This window comes from Hemiscyllium ocellatum, chromosome 1 (genome assembly GCF_020745735.1).
Source record: "Hemiscyllium ocellatum isolate sHemOce1 chromosome 1, sHemOce1.pat.X.cur, whole genome shotgun sequence".
Lineage (NCBI taxonomy): Eukaryota > Metazoa > Chordata > Chondrichthyes > Orectolobiformes > Hemiscylliidae > Hemiscyllium > Hemiscyllium ocellatum.
In genome coordinates this window covers 155,421,992-155,442,451 of record NC_083401.1, presented here as the reverse complement: position 1 = coordinate 155,442,451, position 20,460 = coordinate 155,421,992, and positions in this window count along the sequence as shown.

The following is a 20,460-nucleotide window of genomic DNA, read 5'->3' as shown; positions in this document are numbered from 1 at the left end:
TCCAACAGGTTTATTTGGAAGCACTAGCTTTCGGAGCGACGCTCCTTCATCAGGTGGTATACACCGCTACCACTTGATGAAGGAGCAGCGCTCTGAAAACTAGTGTGCTTCCAAATAAACCTGTTGGACTATTACCTGGTGTTGAGTGATTTTTAACTTAGTACACCCCAGTCTAACATTGGCATCTTCAAATCATGATCATTTTCATATTACACATTTGTCCAAGATCGTTGGGACCAGCTGTTTTTTTGGAACTCGGACTTTTTCAAATTTCAGAACAAGTGACAATTTGATGGCGAAAGTTTTTTTTAAAATCTTGCGGGAGGAGCAGAATCACTGAGTAAAACGGGCTTTGACAGAGAATCCAGTCCTGCCAGTGCTGGGTCACATCCACCTCGCATCTGACTGACACACATCAAGTGGGTGTCGACTTGGGTTAACTGTTTACATGCCAAACAATCTTGTTAATGAGAAAAAAAATCACGAAAAACCCTCAGATTTTGGAGCTTTTCGGAATTTGCAACTTCGGATAAAGGACCGTCACCCTGTATTTATGTTTTGATTAGTTTACATCCTACCCCATTTCCAAAATTTTGATTCAATATAGATCACAGAACATGCCTTTGTAGCTTTAAAATTCTTTGAAAAATGGGGGTGCATTTTTGCACCGTGTTGGTATCGATAGATCCAGCTCTGTTCATCAGTCAGCATATCTCATCTCTGCAATAGGATTCCCAACATCTGCAGTTTGTTATCTCTAACCACATCTGTGTAATATCGACATGTCCTTTTGATAACACAGTCCATGTCACTTGCTTGGTCCCATGCCCGAATGAATAATGTGAGTTTATTTGTGACAATGCTATCAATTTAACAAGGTGATTTTGTCCTTGGGATTTATTTTAAAGAGGGGTCGTAAAGGCAGGGGTGCCAAGGGGTCTAGAAAGCGCCTGGTTTAACAATGACAGGGGAATGGTCAGTTCTCACAGTCCAGGGAATTTTCTAGTTTGGTTTAGCTGTGGCAGTCACAAGATGCTGCAGTCCAGAAAGGTTCCAAGCTTCAGTAAATAATTCTTGTCTCTCTCTCTCTCTCTCTCTCTGAAATCTGTATGGATGTTGATACCTCCTGCTTATAACAATATGTGTTTCAATAAACTTTTTCACAAGGGCTATGTTTATGGGATGTTACTAGAGTGGAACAGTCCCTTCATTAAGTTGCTTGATCGGGCCGGTTAGGTTTACCAATAGTTAAGTTACTCTAAATTCAGCTTTCTTCTGTTTGTGTTTCAACTGACGTGTTTAAATAAATTCTGTTTTGCTTAAAGCCGAGTGGTTTGACCAGCTGGAATATCCACTTCTGCCTTTTAAATAAGAAAAGTTAAGGTCCAGGCTACCTTCTTCAGATATTTTGAGGGGGGTCTGGCCTGGCCCATAACATAATTTTAAACATGTATTTCTGTGCTGAATGGTCTACCACTAATGTAAGCCGAGACCAAAATACAGGGTAACCCACGTGTCTGTTGGTGTGGTTACCATGGTTTCACTTACCCGTGGTCTACTGTGGCACGGACAAATAAATGGGAACGTTCCGGAACTAGGGACCAGGAGACTGCTGGGAAGGTACGTTTCCCATTTAAGTGAATGGGTTCACTCCTATCTGCGGTTTCAGGCTTCCACGATAGATCCTGGAACATTTCCCCCAAGGTTTCGGGAGACTACTGAAAAAATTGATGTTGACTTACATGCTGAACACAGGCATAAACGTTCAGCTTTTTTTGGCAAAACTGAAACGAGGTCGCCTTATATACCAGCTCAAATCCACACGCTGCAATCTACAGTACTCTTTATTTTAGATTTTATTTGAAACAATGTCTAAGACGTGGAAATCACAAGGTGATTAAAATTCACATATACCCATGTTTGGGTATGAGGATTACAATTGTCGCCGAGTCCATTTGGCAAGGGAACACGCAGAAGTGGTGTTGCCATCTCTGAGTTTCTCTGTACGCAGCCAGCCTGCATTTACATAATAAATCGTCCTGACGCACATCACAGTAGCATTGTGACATAAAATACACCACCGTGCAAAACCAGAGATATTTGGTATAAATCCAAGAGGTAAAGTATTACGTACATTTCTCCAAATATTAACGATTCAAAGCTTCACACCTTTTCTAATTGGATGATCACAATGGATAACATCAGTTTTCCAGATTAGGAAAGCCTTGTCATCTACACCTTTAACCTGTCTGTATCAGTTTCACAGTCTCCATGTACCCTCCTCATAACATACATTCCCACACAACTATGGACTGTCAGCAATTCATGCTACATTACCCTTCACCCCTTTGTCAAAGTAATTCATTTATTTATAATAAATAGTTCAGCCCCCAGCATTGATCCTTAGATATTCCTCTCATCACATCTGCCAATTTGAAATTCCCTATTCAGGTCTAACTTCTCAAAGTTTTAATTGGCAAGCTAAGAGCTCTCGGTATTAAGGGTAATATATCTCTTTGAATATAGAAAGATTAGTATGAAAGAGACCGCGGGAAACATATCCATACTAAAATGATACTCAACTCCGCGATCCCTTATCATATCATTTTTATGTGAAATCCAGATGGACTAGAATTACTGGTGTTCCTTTATCTATACAATGAGTTATATCTGTAAAAGATTCTAATACATTTCTCAAAGATAACTTTCCTTTTCGAGTCATAGAGACCTTCAACACAGAGACAAACCCAAATTGTTCTATGCCGACCAAGATGTCCATCCATGCTCACCCCATTTCCCTGCACTTGACCTATATCCTTCTAAGCCTTACCTGTCCATTTATTTGTCTAAATAGCTTGTGAATACTGTTAATGTGCCCACCTCAACCACTTCCTCTGGCAGCTCATTCCACGTGCGCACCACCCTCTGTGTAAAAAAGTTGCCCCATCAGGTTCCCTTCTATTTTTTCATCTCTTACCTTAATCCTTGATTCTCCAACCTTGGGAAAAAGACTGAGTGCATTTACCTATCCATGCCTCTCATGATCTTATACATCTCTATGAAGTGCCCCCTCAATCTCCTACGCTCTAAAGAAAAATGTCCTAGCTTGTCCATCCTCTCTCTATAACTCTGACCATTGAGTCCCGGAAACATCGTTGTAAAATTTCTTTTGCACTTTTTCAAATTTATTAACATCCTTCCTATAGCACGGTGACCAAAACTGAACACAATATTCCAAGTGCGGCCTCACCAATGACCTGTATAACTGCGACATAACTTCCCAACTTCTATACTCAGTGCCCTGACTGCTGAAGGCCAGTGTGCCAAAAGCCTTCTTCACTGCCCTGTCTACCTGGGACTCCACTTTCGGAGAACTGTGAACCTGAACTTCAGAATCTCTCTATTCCATGACTTTCGTTAAGGCCCTAACATTCACCATAAAACTTCTACCTTGATTTGGCTTTGCAAAATGCCAAACCTCTCACTTATCTATATTAAACAGAAATTTGCCATTTCTTGGTCGACTTCCCCAGCTGATCAAGGTCCTGCTGCAATTTCTGAAAACCTTCCTCACTGACCATGATACTTCCCATTTTAGTGTTATCTGCAAACTTACTAATCATGCCTCGTATATTCTCATCCAAAATCATTAATATAGGTAACAAACATCAATGGACACAGCACTGACCCCTGAGGCACTCCAGTAGTCACAGGCCTCCAGTCCGCCAAGCATCCTTCCACTGTTACCCTCTGATTCCCACTATCAAGCCAATTTTGTATCCAATTTGCCAGCTCCCCCTGGATTCCATGTGATTTAACCTTCCAGAGCAGCCTACCATGTGGAACCTTATCAAAGGCCTTACTGAAATCCATATAGACTACGTCTACAGCCCTGAGCTCATCAACTTTCCTGATCACTTCAGCAAAGAGGTCTAACAAATTCGTGAGGCATAATCTCCCACACACAAAGCCATGATGACGACTCCCAATCAAACCTTGTCTTTCCAAATGCATGTATATCTCATCATTCAGAATCTTCTCAAGTAACTTACCCACCACAGATGTTAGGCTTTTACTGATCCATCGTTCCCAAGTTTTTGTTTGCAATCCTTCTTGAATATTGACACAACATTCATTACCCTCCAGTCTTCTGGGACCTCACCTGTGTCTAACAGTGGCGCAAAAATATCAGCCAGGGCCTCTGCAATTACAAATTACCGTTTGTAACTGAATGGCTTAATTTTGGCCTGGACTGAAGTGATTGTGATGATGACATATGTATTTATCGAGAGCTGGATAAAATGTCTCCTGAAACTTTCAGTGCCACATCACCCAGGTCTATTTCTTATGCTATGGAAGCTAACATAAGCATCTGTTATGGGTACATAACCCTTTATATTTGATCTTCCAATCGGTTCTCTATCAAGATAATAGTATACAAGTGAAGGACATGAAGCTAATCAATGGCTACCTTCTTAAATTTCCTCAGACCAAGTGAGACAGGTTAAGGTGTCAGTGGCACTGAACCTGTAGACCATAGACATGAACATAGATTGACAATTATTAGCTTCTTCAAACAGTACATTTTGGAACAGTGTCAAAGGTCAATTAACCTTAACAAATGCAGGACAACATGCTACTATTTTCTGTTATTGGTGGGTGCTAAGCATGTGCATTTTGGATAGCATGTGTTTCACGCTGCTTTAAACTACCTTCAAATATTAATACAAGTCACTTTTTATGGATGTAAGCATCACCGCCAAGGCAGTGGGCAGTGCCTACAGGAGACTGAGACTGACAGTCAACAGTACCTTGAGGATCCTGTGACAAGCAGTCAGCAACAACCAGAGGTGCTGAGACAGGCAGGGAGAAGCACTGTGAGGTGCCCAGGACAGGACGTCAGCAACAGATAAAGGTGCCCAAGACAGGCGGTCAGGGACACATAAGCAAACGTAAGTCAGGCAGTCAGCAGCACCAAGAGGAGCCCGAGATAGGTAGTCAGCATCCGCAGTAGGAACCTGCGATGGGAGTTCAGCAGTGCCAAGAGAACCTTCAGTCAGCAGCATCTCCAGGATCCTGGTGAGCACCCGACAGCATCTTGTCAACCCTGAGACACACAGTCAACGGAACCTGGAAAAGTGCACGAAATAAAATCAGCAGCACTGAAAGGACCCTGACAAAGGCATTGAGCAATGCCTTCAGGTGCCTAATACAGACAGGCAACAGAACCTTGAGGATATCAGGACAAGTAGGGAACAATAACAAGGGGACCCTGGGATGAGCAGTCAGCAACAATTGGAAAAAACTGAGATATAAAGTTCACGCCATCTAGAGGAGCCTGATATTGGCAGTCAGTGGCTCTACAGAGGACCCTGAGACAGGCAGTGAATGACGCTTAGAGGAGCACAAGACAGGCTGTTAGTAGTACCCAGGGGATCCTGAGACAGGCAATGAGCAGCAGCTGGAGGAGCCTGAGACTGGCAGTCAGCAGAATGACTTGGTGGCACGGTGGCTCAGTGGTTAGCACTGCTGCCTCACAGCGCCAGGGACTTGGGTTCGATTCCTACCTTGGGGTGACTGTCTGTGTGGAGTTTGCACATTCTCCGCATGTTTGTGTGAGTTTCCTCTGGGTGCTCCGGTTTGCTCCCACAATACAAAGATGTGCAGGTTAGGTGAATTGGCCATACTAAATCGCCCATAGTATTCTAGGATGTGTAAGTTAGGTGCATTAGTCAGGGGTAAATGTAGAGTAATAGGGTTGGATAATGGGTTACTCTTCAAAGGGTCGGTGTGGACTTATTGGGCCAAATGGCCTGTTTCCACACTGCAGAGATTCTGAACAAAAAAAATTGAGATGACCCCCTAGACAGGAAGTCAGCAGAGCCTGGAGGAGCCCAAGTCAGGCAGACAGCCTCACCAAGAGTCAGGCCATCGACAGCATCTACAGGAACCTGAAATAGAAGGTCAGCAGCAACTAGGTGACCACAAGAAAGGCCACAATCAGCATTATAGAGGAGGCCAGCATAGGCAGGTGGCAGGACATGGAGGGCCCTGAGACGGGCAGCGGTCTCCACGGTTTAGATTCTGGATGGTGGCAGGGTGAGGATGGGCTGGAGATGGAGGGATGGTGGTAGGGTGAGGATGGAGCGGCAATGGAGGGATGATGGCAGGGTGAGGATGGAGTGGAGATGGAGGTATGGTGGCACGGTGAGGATGGAGTGGAGATGGAGGGATGATGGTAGGGTGAGGATGGAGGGATGGTGGCAGGGTGAGGATGGAGTGGAGATGGGGGGTGGTGGCAGGGTGAGGATGGGCTGGAGATGGAGGGATAGTGGCAGGGTGAGGATGGAGTGGAGATGGAGGGATGGTGGCACGGTGAGGATGGAGTGGAGATGGAGGGATGATGGTAGGGTGAGGATGGAGGGATGGTGGCAGGGTGAGGATGGAGTGGAGATGGGGGGTGGTGGCAGGGTGAGGATGGGCTGGAGATGGAGGGATGGTGGCAGGGTGAGAATGGAGTGGAGATGGAGGGATGGTGGCAGGGTGAGGATGGAGGGATGGTAGCAGGGTGATGATGGAGTGGAGATAGAAGGATGGTGGCAGGGTGAGGATGGAGTGGAGATGGAGGGATGGTGGCAGGGTGAGGATGGAGGGATGGTAGCAGGGTGAGGATGGGCTGGAGATGGAGGGATGGTGACAGGGTGAGGATGGAGGGATGGTGGCAGGGTGAGGATGGAGGGATGGTGGCAGGGTGAGGATGGAGTGGAGACGGGGTGGTGGTGGCAGGGTGAGGATAGAGTGGAGATGGAGGGATGGTGGCAGGCTGAGGATGGAGGAATGGTGGCAGGGTGAGGATGGAGAGGAGATGGAGGGATGGTGGCAGGGTGAGGATGGAGGGATGGTGGCAGGGTGAGGATGGAGTGGAGATGTAGGAATGGTGACAGGGTGATGATGGGCTGGAGATGGAGGGGCAGGCAATCGCCCCTAACGACCCCCTCCATAGCCGGCTGCCTGGACCTGAACAGTGAGTTTTATTTATCATTCTGCACCGTTAATATCTATTCCATGTTATCCTATATTATTTTACTAATCTGCAACAATGCTGAAAGTATCTATACCGAGGTAAACTGCCCCAAAGATGGTGCCAAGAGTTGACATTTCACGCTTCTCACTGCATTCAATGAGTGCATGGAACCATAAACGTGATTCAATCCAACTCTGACTTGAAGAGCATGGCCAAAGCATGAGGCAAGATAGATGGGATTTGTAAAAATCTTTCATCGAATATTTAGGTCCTGTCATTGATGCTAAGGGATGATAAAAGTCAACTTCAAAAATGGGAATCAGCAATGATTATATAGCTTTCAACAATTTAAGAGAGCAAAGTAGGTTACCTCAGAGGACAATGGGGTCTTGATCAGATGGGCCAATGGGCTGAGGAGAGCCAGATGGAGTTTAATTTAAATAAATGCGAGGTGCTGCATTTTGCAAAGGCAAGTCAGAGCAGGACTTATACACTTGATGGTAAGGTGCTGGGGAGTGTTACTGAACAAAGAGACCTTGGAGTGCAGGTTCATAGCTCCTTCAAAGTGGAGTCACAGGTAGATAGGATGGTGAAGAAGGCGTTTGGTATGATTTCCTTTATTGGTCAGGATATTGAGTACAGGAGTTAGGAGGTCATGTTGCGGCTGTACAGGACATTGGTTAGGCCACTGATGGAATATTGCGTGCGATTCTGGACTCCTTCCTATCAGAAAGATGTTGTGAAACTTGAAAGGGTTCAGAAAAGATTTGCAAGGACGTTGTCAGGGTTGGAGGATTTGAGCTACAGGGAGAGGCTGAATAGTTTGGGGCTATTTTCCCTGCAGTGTTGGAGACTGAGGGGTGACTTTATAGAAGTTTATAAAATCATGAGGCGAATAGAACACAGAACATTACAGCACAGTACAGGCCCTTCGGCCCTCGATGTTGCACCAACCTGTGGAACCAATCTGAAGCCAACTATCCTACATATTCAATTTGCATCCATATGTTTATCTAATGACCATTTAAACGCCCTTAAAGCTGGCGTGTTTACTACTGTTGCAGGCAGTGCATTCCACGTCCCTACTACTCTCTCAGTAAAGAAACTACCTCTGACATCTGTCCTATATCTATCACCCCTCAATTTAAAGCTATGCCCCCTCATGCTGGTCATCACCGCCTGATGAAAAAGGGTCTCACTGCCCACCCTATCTAACCCTGTGATTATCTTATAAGTCTCAATTAAGTCACCTCTCAACCTTCTTCTCTCGAATGAAAACAGCCTCAAGTCTCTCAGCCTTTCCTCAAAAGACCTTCCCTCCAGACCAGGCGACATCCTAGTAAATCTCCTCTGCACCCTTTCCAATGCTTCTTTCAGCTAGCCAATTTCTGACACAAACCACAAAATCACCCTTAATCCCATGCCTCCACATTTTGTAGAATAGCCCACCATGGGGAACCTTATTAAAATCCATATTCACCACACCAATCGCTTTACCCTCATCCATCTGTTTGGTCACCATCTCAAAGAATTCAACAAAGTTTGTGAGGCATGACCGACCCTTCACAAAACCATGTTGACTATCACGAATCAACTTATTCCTTTCTAGATGATTATAAATCCCACCGCTTACAATCCTTTCCAACACTTTACCCACAACCGAAGTAAGGCTCACTGGTCTATAATTACCAGGGTTAACTCTACTCCCCTTTGTGAACAGGGGACAACATTTGCTATCCTCCAGTCTTCTGGCACTATTCCTGTTGACAATGACAACGTAATGATCAAAACCAAAGGCTCCACAATATCCTCCCTTGCTTCCCAGAGAATCCTGGGATAAATCCCATTCGGTCCAGGGGACTTACCTATTTTCAGATTTTCCAGAATTGCTAACACCTCCCCCTTGTGAACCTCAATCCTGTTTAGTCTAATAGCCTTTATTTCAGCATTCTCCTTGAGAGCATTGTCTTCTTCCAGTGTGAATACTTTCAAAAAACATTCATTTAGCACCTCTCCTATCTTCTCAGACTCCACGCACAACATGAATAGATGGATAGGATAAATAGACAGGGTCATTTTCCTGGGGTGAGTGAGTCCAAAACTAGAGACCATATGTTTAAGGTGACAGGGGAAAGATTTAAATGGGACCTAAGGGGCAACTTTTACATGCAGAGTGTGGTGCATGTATGGAATGAGCTGCCAGAGGAAGTGGTGGAGGCTGGTACAATTGCAACGTTTAAATGGCATTTGGATGGGTATATGCATAGGAAGGGTTGAGAGGGACATCGGCCAGGTGCTGGCAAATGGGACTATATTATTTTTGGATATCTGGTCAGCATTCACGCGTTGGACTGAAGGGTCTGTTTCCACGCTGTACATCTCTGTAGATTACGTGGGAATACTGAAGAGCTCTCTAGATTTCCTTTGCCAAAGGGTCAACTACAAACAGTCCTTAAGTAGACATTTTCTCCTTCACACAAGCAGTAACAGCAGGACAAGTGAAGAAATATATTAAAACTTCTGCTATGAAATGTGATGAACTTGCAACTTCACATCAAGATCACAGGAGTGACCCCAGAACTGAAACCATATATCACATGGAAACCACAACTAACTGTACAAGCAGGATGTGTCCTATAGGAAAAAAAAGTAACAACAAAATCAGGTTTTCCAATGAAAAACATGTCCGATTATTGTGTCAACTATAAATGTAAAGAAGTATAGGCGAGGAATTACAATATTGTTGAGGAGTAGGTATCAGCCATCATTTTAACACAGACTGGACCAGTTTCCTACACTGTTCACAGATGTGATGTGCTATGGAGAAGACATCAGAGCAACTCTTGACCACCAGAACAAATGTGCCAGAGACAATATTAACTCAAGACCCACAAGTAAATGCCAAATAAACACCTGCATATATCTGAGGACAGAAGAGTAACTGAAACATCTGAGGGAGTCAGTATCTTAGTGGAGAATTCTGCGACATTTTGAAAACCTCAGAATATTCAGTCATCCCCGGAAAAGATAACAACAGATGACGTTCCTAGTATGCATAAAACATCAAAGGATAAAAGCCAATGAGAAAAATAAACAGATACAGTTGACAACCACACAGGAATCAATGTCCTCTCGAATGTCTTATATTCTGTCTGGCTACAAAACTGATTATAAATATTGTGAATGTTTCCATTACAGGAACGCATGATGTAAAGGAGGAGAGATGCTGTGTTTGTGCAACTATGATGGACTGTCACTTTAAGAGTCTTACCACGTTATGTAATGCTAACATCATCAGCAATTTTGACCAGGAAATGGCTTAGTCTAACTTTGATGCTTTGTAAACTGACACATTTGTTGTTGACCACTTCAGCTTTCTGATCCTTCTTGGAACTTAACAAAAGCAAGTGCAGTAAAATGGTTATAGCCTTCCTTAAAACTGAATATTGTTAGACAGTGCCAAGTTTATGCAGAAGGCAATGGCAGTTCAAGCATAGGAAGAAATGGCCAATGTAAAGTTATAGCAGAGCCAACCCGTTAAGTTATAGAATAGCACAACAACCAATCACCTCTCTCATAGCTGCTGTCATGGATGCATTGGTGCATAAAGTGGTCATGAGATAATTGCCCTATATAATTCTTCAGGCACCGTCTGTGCAAGGCTTTTAGCAGAGACAAGAGCAATGTCCAATGTTAAGCATTGTGGGTGTCTGTTAACCTAATTGGCTGGATAACTGGTTTGTGATACAGGGAGAAAGTGAGGTCTGCAGATGCTGGAGATCAGAGCTGAAAATGTGTTGCTGGAAAAGCGCAGCAGGTCAGGCAGCATCCAAGGAACAGGAGATTCGACATTTCGGGCATGAGCCCTTCTTCAGGAATCAGGGTATTGCACCATGTGAAATTATCATGAAAAACTCTGTCTTTGCCTGAGGTGTGGTGACCCTCAGGCTAAACCACCTTCAGTCGCCTCTCACGAGTGAGAGAGCAGTATGATGGTCCAGTAGGATTATGGTGAATTTATTTGTAACTGTAGAACTGCAGATGCTGGAGATCAGAGCTGAAAAATGTGTTGCTGGAAAAGTGCAGCAGGTCAGGCAGCATCCAAGGAGCGGGAGAATTGACATTTCGGGCATAAGCCCTTCTTCAGGAATGAGGAGGGTGTGCCAAGCAGGCTAAGATAAAAGGTAGGGAGGAGGGACATTGGGAATGCGATAGGTGGAAGGAGGTTAAGGTGAAGGTGATAGGCCGGAGAGGGGGTGGGGGCGGAGAGGTCAGGAAGAAGATTGCAGGTCAAGAAGGCAGTGCTGAGTCCGAGGGCTGGGACTGAGATAAGGTGGGGGGGAGGGGAAATGAGAAATCTGGAGAAATCTGCATTCATCCCTTTTGGTTGGAGGGTTCCTAGGTGGAAGATGAGTCGCTCTTCCTCCAGGCGTCTGGCGATGGAGGAGGCCAAGGACTTGCATGCCCTTGGTGGAGTGGGAGGGGGAGTTAAAGTGTTGAGCCACGGGGCAGTTGGGTTGGTTGGTCCGGGTGTCCCAGAGGTGTTCTCTGAAACGTTCCGCAAGTAGGCGGCCTGTCTCTCCAATATAGAGGAGGCCACATCGGGTGCAGCAGATGCAGTAAATGATGTGTGTGGAGGTGCAGGTGAACTTGTGATGGATATGGTCCGTAATCATAATGGTCCACAATACTACTGACAAAATATATCCCTGCATCTTTACCCTGGCCTTTAATGCTGCTATGCAGAGGGACCTGGGTGTCCTTGTGCCTGATGCACAAGAAGGTTGGTCTGCATGTACAACAAGTAATTAGGAAGGCAATGGAATTTTGTCCTTCATTACTAAAGGGATTAAGTTTAAAAGTAGGCATGTTATGTTGGAGCTGTATAGGGTGCTGGTGAGGCCACACCTGAAGAGTTGTGTGCAGATTTGGTCTCCTTACTTGAGAAAGGATATATTGACGAGGGAGCAGAGGAGTTTCATTAGGTTGATTCTGGAGTTGAGAAGGTTGGTTTATGAGGAGAGACTGAGTAGATTGGGATTATACTCATTGGAATTCAGAAGAATCTCTAAAATTATGAAGGGAATCGATAAGATAGAAATAGACTGGATGGTTCCACTGGCAGGTGAGACTAGGACAAGAGGGGATGGTTTCAAGATTAGAGGAAGCTGGTTTAGAATTGAACTGAGAAGGAACTTCTTCACCCAGAGGGTTGGGAATCTATGGAATTCCTTGACCAGGGAAGTGGTTGATGCTACTTCTGTAAAATTTTTAAAGCTAAGATAGATTTCTTTTTGAACAGTAAAGTAATTAAAGGATATGGTGAGGGTGCGGGTAAGTGGAGCTGAGTCCATGAAATGAATGGAGCAGGCTCAAAGGGCCAAACGGCCTACTCCTGCTCCTCGTCCTTATGTTCTTATATGAATATCTTCTATCATGTTCAACATTCGCTACTTTCTTACACCAAGCCCTTCATTAACTTCAATCCTTAATTTCAATTTTCTTCTCTCAAATCCATTAGCAATTAAAGGCCAGGATAAAGATGTAGAGATATATTTTGTCAGTAATGTTCAGATGTGTCTGAATATCAGGAGCTTGGTCAGTATAGGGTTCTGGTTTACAATTGGTTATTCTCCTGATCTTTAAGCCGTTCAAATCACTGCCAGATCTCTGGTACTCTACTTATCTATGGGAATGTGAATGAAGAGACGGTAGATAAGTGTCTAAGGGTAAAAGAATCTCTGTTTTTATTTAGGTACAAAAAAGTAATTATAATGCAAGAAACGGATAACTCAGTAAAATCTAAGAAGTCAATGCAATGAATACACAGTAACATACTAGTACTTCAAAATACACAATGAAAAGATATTACCACTATTAGACATGATTTACTGACACAGAGAAAAACAAACAGCGTTTAAATTTATACTTTTTACCAGAATTCCTCCCAATAGAGTCCCAATGTACTGGCACCACCCACCTTCCCTTCTCCGCTAGCTCGGTCTAAATTTCAGGGTCTTGGGTCTTACCATCCAGAACTCGGTTTTGAAGTCCCAATGGCCATTCTGGTTTGCTGTACTGGATGAAGACTCCAGACTGCATAGGATTTTTCGCAATTTGGGTTGAGTTTGCTGATGTGGTAAGGCGGATTTTGGACTTATCTGGTGAGTCCCCGATTTCCTTCCCACTTGATGTGTTTTGTGAACGGGTTTCCACCTCAGTTTGTGACTGAGGACTTGCGGCTTCGGTGGGGTTGGTGATTGATTGGATTTGTCGGTGTCTGGCTCAGATGGTCATGGCCGATTGTTGAAGTTCTTGCTGTCGATGTTCTCAAGTGAGAGTAGACGGGTGTTCGGCCAGGTCAGTTTTGGATCTCTTGGTTGGCTTTCCAGCTCTTAAATGTTCCAATGAGGCCCTTGGTTCTGCTTCCCTGATCTTGGTTCAGGATGCATGGTTCTTGGTTTCGAGGCTGTTCTCCTCTGAGGATAATTGGCTTTCGGGTTATTAGAGTATGTGCGAACGTCAAGTGTTTCTATAGTCCCCCTACTTTCTGCACTGTCTTGCCCCAGGTGTTAAAGTTGACACAGGCTAGGATCTGATGGTTTCAGTTGCTTGTTCAGAGAGGAGATATAGATCAGGATTCGGGGCTGAACGATAGTCCCAAACAGCAATCTTCATTCCCAGGCCTGATGTTTGTGTTGTGTGTTTACCACGGACTCAATCCAGCTGTCCCTTCTCTTTTAAAAGTTTTGTGCACTGCCCAAATATTCAGTGTTTTGTCTGTAAGTTTTGATATTTGGGGATTTTTGCTCAATCTTACATCATGGAGATTATTGTGTGATTCGTAGCTTAGTGAAAACGTAAACGCATGAAAAGCAACTCCATTCTTCCAATTCATAACAGTGTGAAAGGCTGCACCCCCCCTAAAGGTGTATTTATTGCCATGTTGGAAGATCACATTTCTTGCTCTATTCAAAGCAGCAACAGCACGTTCATTCTTTGATGGTTAGATGTTTTCATCATCTTTGGTGGACTGTGAAGAACCAAGTGCTGAGTGCTCAACAAGAGACAATCACTTTGTATCTGGTTGAATAACTGGAGATGGGAAAGCAAAGAGCACAGGGTTGGCAGCAGTGGTAAGTGTGTGAGAATCAGGTGGAATCAGACCCAAATATCAGGCATGAGGGTTCTTTTTGCTAATGAGGGGATGTCAGGACTATGATGCATTGAGCCGGCTGAAAGCTGCTGATGTGGTTGAGAGATGTCAATTGAAAGTCTTTCAGCGACAATGCTTCTCTATTTGATTGCACAACAGGTTATAATCCAACAGGTTTATTTGGAAGCACGAGCTTTCGGGGCACTGTTCCTTCCTTAGATGGTTGTGTCGCAGGACCATAAGACACAGAATTTAGAGCAAAAAATTACAATGACTGGAGTTGGATTCCTCTACAGCGTAGAAACAGGCCTTTCAGCTCCAATGAGCCCACACCAACCCTCTGAAGAGCAACCCACCCAGACCCATTCTCCTACTCTCTCCTTATCCATGACTAATGCCGCTAACTTACTCATCCCTGAACACTATCGGCAATTTAGCATGGCCAATTCACCTAACCTGTACATCTTTGGACTGTGGGAGGAACCCCACACAAACACACGGAGAATGTGCAAACTCCACACGGACTGTTGCCTGAGGCTGGAATCAAACCCTGACAAACCAGTGCTAACGACTGAGCCACTGTTCCACATTGATACATTGAACAAACCTAGATAGTTAAGTTTTTCATCTTTTAGAATGGGTTTGTTGGTTTCGGATCTTTAATATTTAAATCCCAGAACTTCTTTTAAGTCACACTCTCGAGGTAACTTAAGGTCTCTTAACAAAAGGTGACATTTTGGCTCAGACAATGCCTTAAAGGTATGAGGCTAGAGTCTGTCTGTATCCCAATCTTGAGTCAGACTGGCTCTTTTTCCAAAATTGAATTTACAAAATATTACATGGATTGACAGCCTGCATTGACAGCTTGCAAGTTCTGCATTTTTTGAGCAAAATAGAACGTCTCCGCAAATAAAATTCTGCAAATATAAATTCGCCCCATTGATGTATATATGTGCACACGTGCAGGAGAGAGATAGAGTGTGTGTGTGTGTGATTGTGAGTAGGATGCACGCGATAGAGTATGTGTTTGTGTGTGTGCAAGTTTGGTAAAGTGCATGTGTGAGTGTGATGGGGTATAAGCCTGTGAGTGGGTTCATGTGTGGGAGTGAGTGGGGGGGGTATATGTGCATACGCATGAGAGAGCTTGTGTATGAGAGAGGGTCTGCATGAGTGTGTGTGTGTGTTTGTGTGTGTGTGTGTAGTGCAGTGGGGTCACCTGTAGTGTGATGTGAACCCCAGGTCCTGGTTGAGGCCAGCCCCATGGGTACTGAACTTGGCTATCAGCCTCTGCTCAGCCACTTTGCGTTGTTGCCTATCCCACAGTCCGCCTTGGAGGATGGTCACCCGAAGGTTCGAGGCTGAATGTCCCTGTCTGCTGAAGTGGTCCTCGACTGGGAAGGAATGCCCCTGCCTGGTGATTGTTGTGCACTGTCCATTCATCCGTTGTCATAGTATCTGCCTGATCTCACCTGGTGTTGTGTGAGTTTTAGCTTTGTCCACCCCAGTCCAATACCGGCTCCTGCAAGTCATATCTATTTGATGTCACTGAGCCTCACCTATAACTGCAATCAGATCCTTGGTCCATAATCTAAAAATTAGTCTCTGTTACCCTCTGCTGTCATTCTCTTATCAAGGTGCATCTTGAGGATTACCTGGCTCACTAGATAAACAGGACAGTTCTCCACCTTTCGGCCTCTTTCTCCAATCTGTGCTATACAACATCCAAGAAAGCATGAGTCCTGTTTTTTTTTGCAATTTTGCTTAATTTATTTTTCTGAACATGGCACCAAAGACTTCTGGCAGGTGCTGTGTAATGAATGCAGCTTCTTCTGGCAAAGGATCAGCAGTATGTATATCATGCTATTCACACCATCCGCAGGACCCCTGCTTAATTTGTAGCACGTCAGTGGGCTGGAGGCTGTAAACTTGGAGTTAAAAAAGCACTCAAACATTTCCCTGCTCTTGTTTCAACAGGAAAGTATGTAGAGTGTAGGATTTAGGTTACAGCCATGACCCTGTGCTTGATATTGGGTCTAATGTGGGCTTTCTTTTGTAATAGCATAAGCTTTAGGTCAAGAATGTCATAATAATTCATATTTCTAACTCGCCACTGCGACAATTAAATTCACGCGAAACTTTAATGAATAACAGAGTCAAATCACAGAATCACAAAATCGCATTCGTTCTTTGCTAAGTAGCTTATTATTTTCTAACCCGATTATTGCACGCGAAATGAATTTGATGTAGTATTAACTACCCCTATTGTTCATAGAATCAGAGAATCATACAACAATGACATCATGGTTGGCATAGAAATGATTCATATCAAAGGTTACCTGCCCCTGTGGTGTACGTGGCTGAGTTCTAACACAGAAGGATGCCATTTAGCCTGTTGTGCTCGTCTAAGAGCTATCCAATTAGTCCCAGTCTTTCCTCATGCACCTGCAATTTCTCTTGATTTGTATCGTGAGGTAATTTTTATCTCTTCCTGATTTTTTTTTAGGTTTTTTTCAACAATATAGTTTTAACTCACATAGAGTATGCTTTACTGCTAATCTTGTTATGTTTAACCTTTCCCGAGTCTCTTTCCACTTCTGAGAGACAAGAATTGTCTCCAACTTGTCAATGATAAACCTTTCTAAACTGTGGACAAGAATCTTTTGCATTTACAAAGGATCTCAAAATTGCAGCATTCTGTTATCTCTGACTGTAATCGCTTTCTCAAACACATTCCAGTAAAATGTCCTTTTGTTGTCTCTCTAGACTATAATGTTTGCATAGGTATATTTCCAATTTACAATGCAGGGGCAAATTATCGCAGATGCGGAAATGTGTATTGAAAACAAAAATTGCTGGAAATCACAGCCAATCAGGCGGCATCTGTAGAGAGAGGGCTAGTTAACCTTTCAAGCCTAGGTACTCTGATGAAGAGTTATCCAGATTCAAAACATGTTTGTACTCTGCCTACGGTCGCTGCCTGACATGAATTGAATTGAATTGAATTTATTGTCACGTGTACTGAGGCACAGTGAAAAGCTTTGTCTTGTGAGCAATACAGGCAGATCACAGAGTGAAGTAGCATAGATAAGTAAATAATAGGTAAACAGCGGCAAAAACAAAAACACAGGGACAGGCGAATGTTAAGAGTTTGTGAGTCCATTCAGTATTCTAACAACACTAGGGTAGAAACTGTTACGAAACCAACTGGTACGTGTGTTCAGGCTCCAGTACCTTCTCCCCGATGGTTGAGGTTGTAGAAAAACATTGCCAGGGTGGGATGGATCTTTGAGAATGCTGGCGGCCTTTCCTTGACAGTGGGCCTGGTAGATGGATTCCATAGATGGGAGGTTGGCCTTTGTGATTGTCCAGGCCGAGTTCACCACTCTCTGTAACCGACTGTGATTTCCAGCATTATTTTGTTTTCTCCAATTTGTAATCCTGCAAAGAAGAAAAATTCTAATGTTTTGCCTGTGAATATCCATAGCCACACAAACAAATCTATTCTTTAGGACTAAACTCTAAATGAATTGCACTCAGCCTGCCACTAACTCAGATTGGATGCATGCAGAAATCATTTAATTCTCCTCAGACCTGTGCTGTTTTTCCTCTATGTCACTGTTTAAAAATTTCCAGTTAAGTTTCTGTCCCTGTCCCCGAATAGAATCGGAAACAATCAAGATCAAAATCGCACTTGTCTTTCTCTGTGACTTTAATTTTATTGCACAATACCTTTACATCCGGTTCCAGATCTCTCAAGTCCTTAATACAATCTCTCCCATTATATTTCTCCAAATATTCACCCTCTCCTGTGTCATTACTCCTGTGTTGATTCCTCTACTACTTTTGATTGGTCAGATTGTTCGCATATAAATGAAGATCCGAAAGACCAATTTCAATCTGCTCCATCAAACTGGACTTCACAGTGAGGGACAGGTGCATGGAATGTAAGGAATGACTACTGTCATAAAAGTTATTTCTAAAACTTCAGTGCGACTAGGAAGAACAAATGAGTTTGTTTGATTCCACAGCTCTCCCAATCAGGTTTCCTTACCCTTTTTGCTGCTTCCTTCCAGTTACCTGAAGCTTATCTCAGGTTCTCTGCACTTCACCAGACAGTGTAACGTGGTTTGGTTCCTTATTGTGGAACAGGTGAAGATCAAGAGTAAATATATCCACTTCTGAGGAACACAGGGTAAAAGTAACAAAAGAAGACACGCTGAAACAATGCCTTAATGAACATTTTCCGCATTTATCTTTCAGTCAATGTCATGAGGAAATTCCTCAATAGCTACACTGTGTCCAGGAAATGCAAGGGAAAACACAAGGTAAAGGAAAAGAAGCAGGAAGTTTGAAGTTCTTGAGAAGATTTGCAGCTCGGGTTGTGGATGAGGTTGCCATTTTGCTCACTGAGCTGGTAAATCTGTTCACAGGCGTTTTATCACCATGCAAGGTAATATCATCAGTGGGCCTCTGGTGAAGAGTTGGTGATCTGTCCTACTTGCTATCAATGTGTCCCGGTTTGCTGAGGTGGGTGGTATCGTTTCCGGTTTTGTTTCTTAGTGGTTGCTGTAAGAGGTCATGGTTGTTAATGGAGTTCCAGGTTGAATGTCAGGCCTCCAGGAATTCCCGTGCATGTCTTTGTTTTGGCTTGGCCTAGGATGGATACATAGTCCCAGCTGAATTAGTGTCCATCTTTGTCTGTGTGCATGGACGCAAGTGATAGTTGATCATGTCTCTTGGTAGCTAGTTGGGGTTCATGTCACCTAGTTTTCGTCTGGTATGCCCTATGCAATGCTTGCGGCAGTTTTTACATGGTATTTTATATATAACATCAGTTCTGTTAGTCACCTGCACGGGAATTCCTGGAGGCTTGGCACTCAGCCCAGAACTCCATTAACAAACACATAGAGTTGAAACCCATATGGCAGCCACTAAGAAACAAAGTCAGAATTGATATCACATGCCTCAGCAAACCAGGACACATAAATAGCAACCAGGCCAGATGAAGGGCTGATGAAGGGCTTCTGCCCGAAACATTGATTTTCCTGCTCCTCGGATGCTACCTGACCTGCTGTGCTTTTCCAGCACCACTCTAATCTTGACTCTAATTCCAGCATCTGCTGTACCCACTTTTGCCTTCTCGAAATGTGACAGGATTTCCTCAGGATCCTATCCTAAATCAAACCATTTTCAGTTGCTTCATCAATGACCTTCCTTCTATCATGAAGTCAGAAGTGGGGAGGTTCACTGATGATAATGAGGATTGCAGGTACTAGAGAGTCAGAGGTTATAAGGTGTGGTATGAGATAAGGCACAGCAGGTCAGGCAGCATCCGAAGAGCAAGAAAGTGGACATTTTGAACATAATCCTTCAGGACTGCGGACGGGGAAGGGTGCTGAGAAATAATGGGGGGTTGGGGCTGGGGAAAGGTAGATGGGATGGCAATGGGGGGGTGCAGGTAGCAGGTGATTGTGATTGGTCGGTGGGAAGTATGGAGTGATAGGTGGGAAGGAAGATGGACAGGTAGGTCAGGTCAAGAGGTTGGTGCCGAGTCGGAAGGTTGGATCTGGGATGGGGTGGGGGGTTGGGGTGATTTGGAAACTGGTGGCCATGTGGTTGCTGGCTCCCAACGTGGAAGATGAGTTTGTGGGTGGCAAGTTTTGGCAGTGGAGGAAGCCCAGAATGGACATCGGGGAAGTGGTGTTGGGATGGGGGGTGGGGTGGGGTGGAGTTTAAATGGATGGCCACCGGAAGGTGGGATCGTTTGTTGCATATGGACCAGAGATGTTCCCCTGAACTGTTCCGTGAGTTTATACTAATGATTGCAATGTTAAGTACCATTTGCAATCCACGAGGTACTGAAGCCATCCATGTCTGCAAGCAACAAGACTTGAGCAATATTCAACTCTGGGCTGATAACTGACTAATGTCTGGAGCAACAGGGTGATATAGGTTCTGCTGACTTAGTTTTATTTCAAAACGTGCTTTATTCATTAAAAGATCTTTTTATAAGGAGTCGTGAGTGCAGTTCAGTTCTGTATGGTAGCACATCAAGGGAACTAACGGATATTGGAGTTTGACTTCATCCAAACAAACCAATGGCATCTCTTACTTGAACCAGACTGTACTGACATGCATTTGAGGCTCCAGCAGGGTCCAATAACTGAACAGTCCCCCATTTAACTTAATCGGGAAGACATCAGACACTGGTCTTTGCCCATTGCACCTTTCTGGCATTTGCCCCAAGCTTCATGTCCTTCAGTACATAGTCCGGGAACTT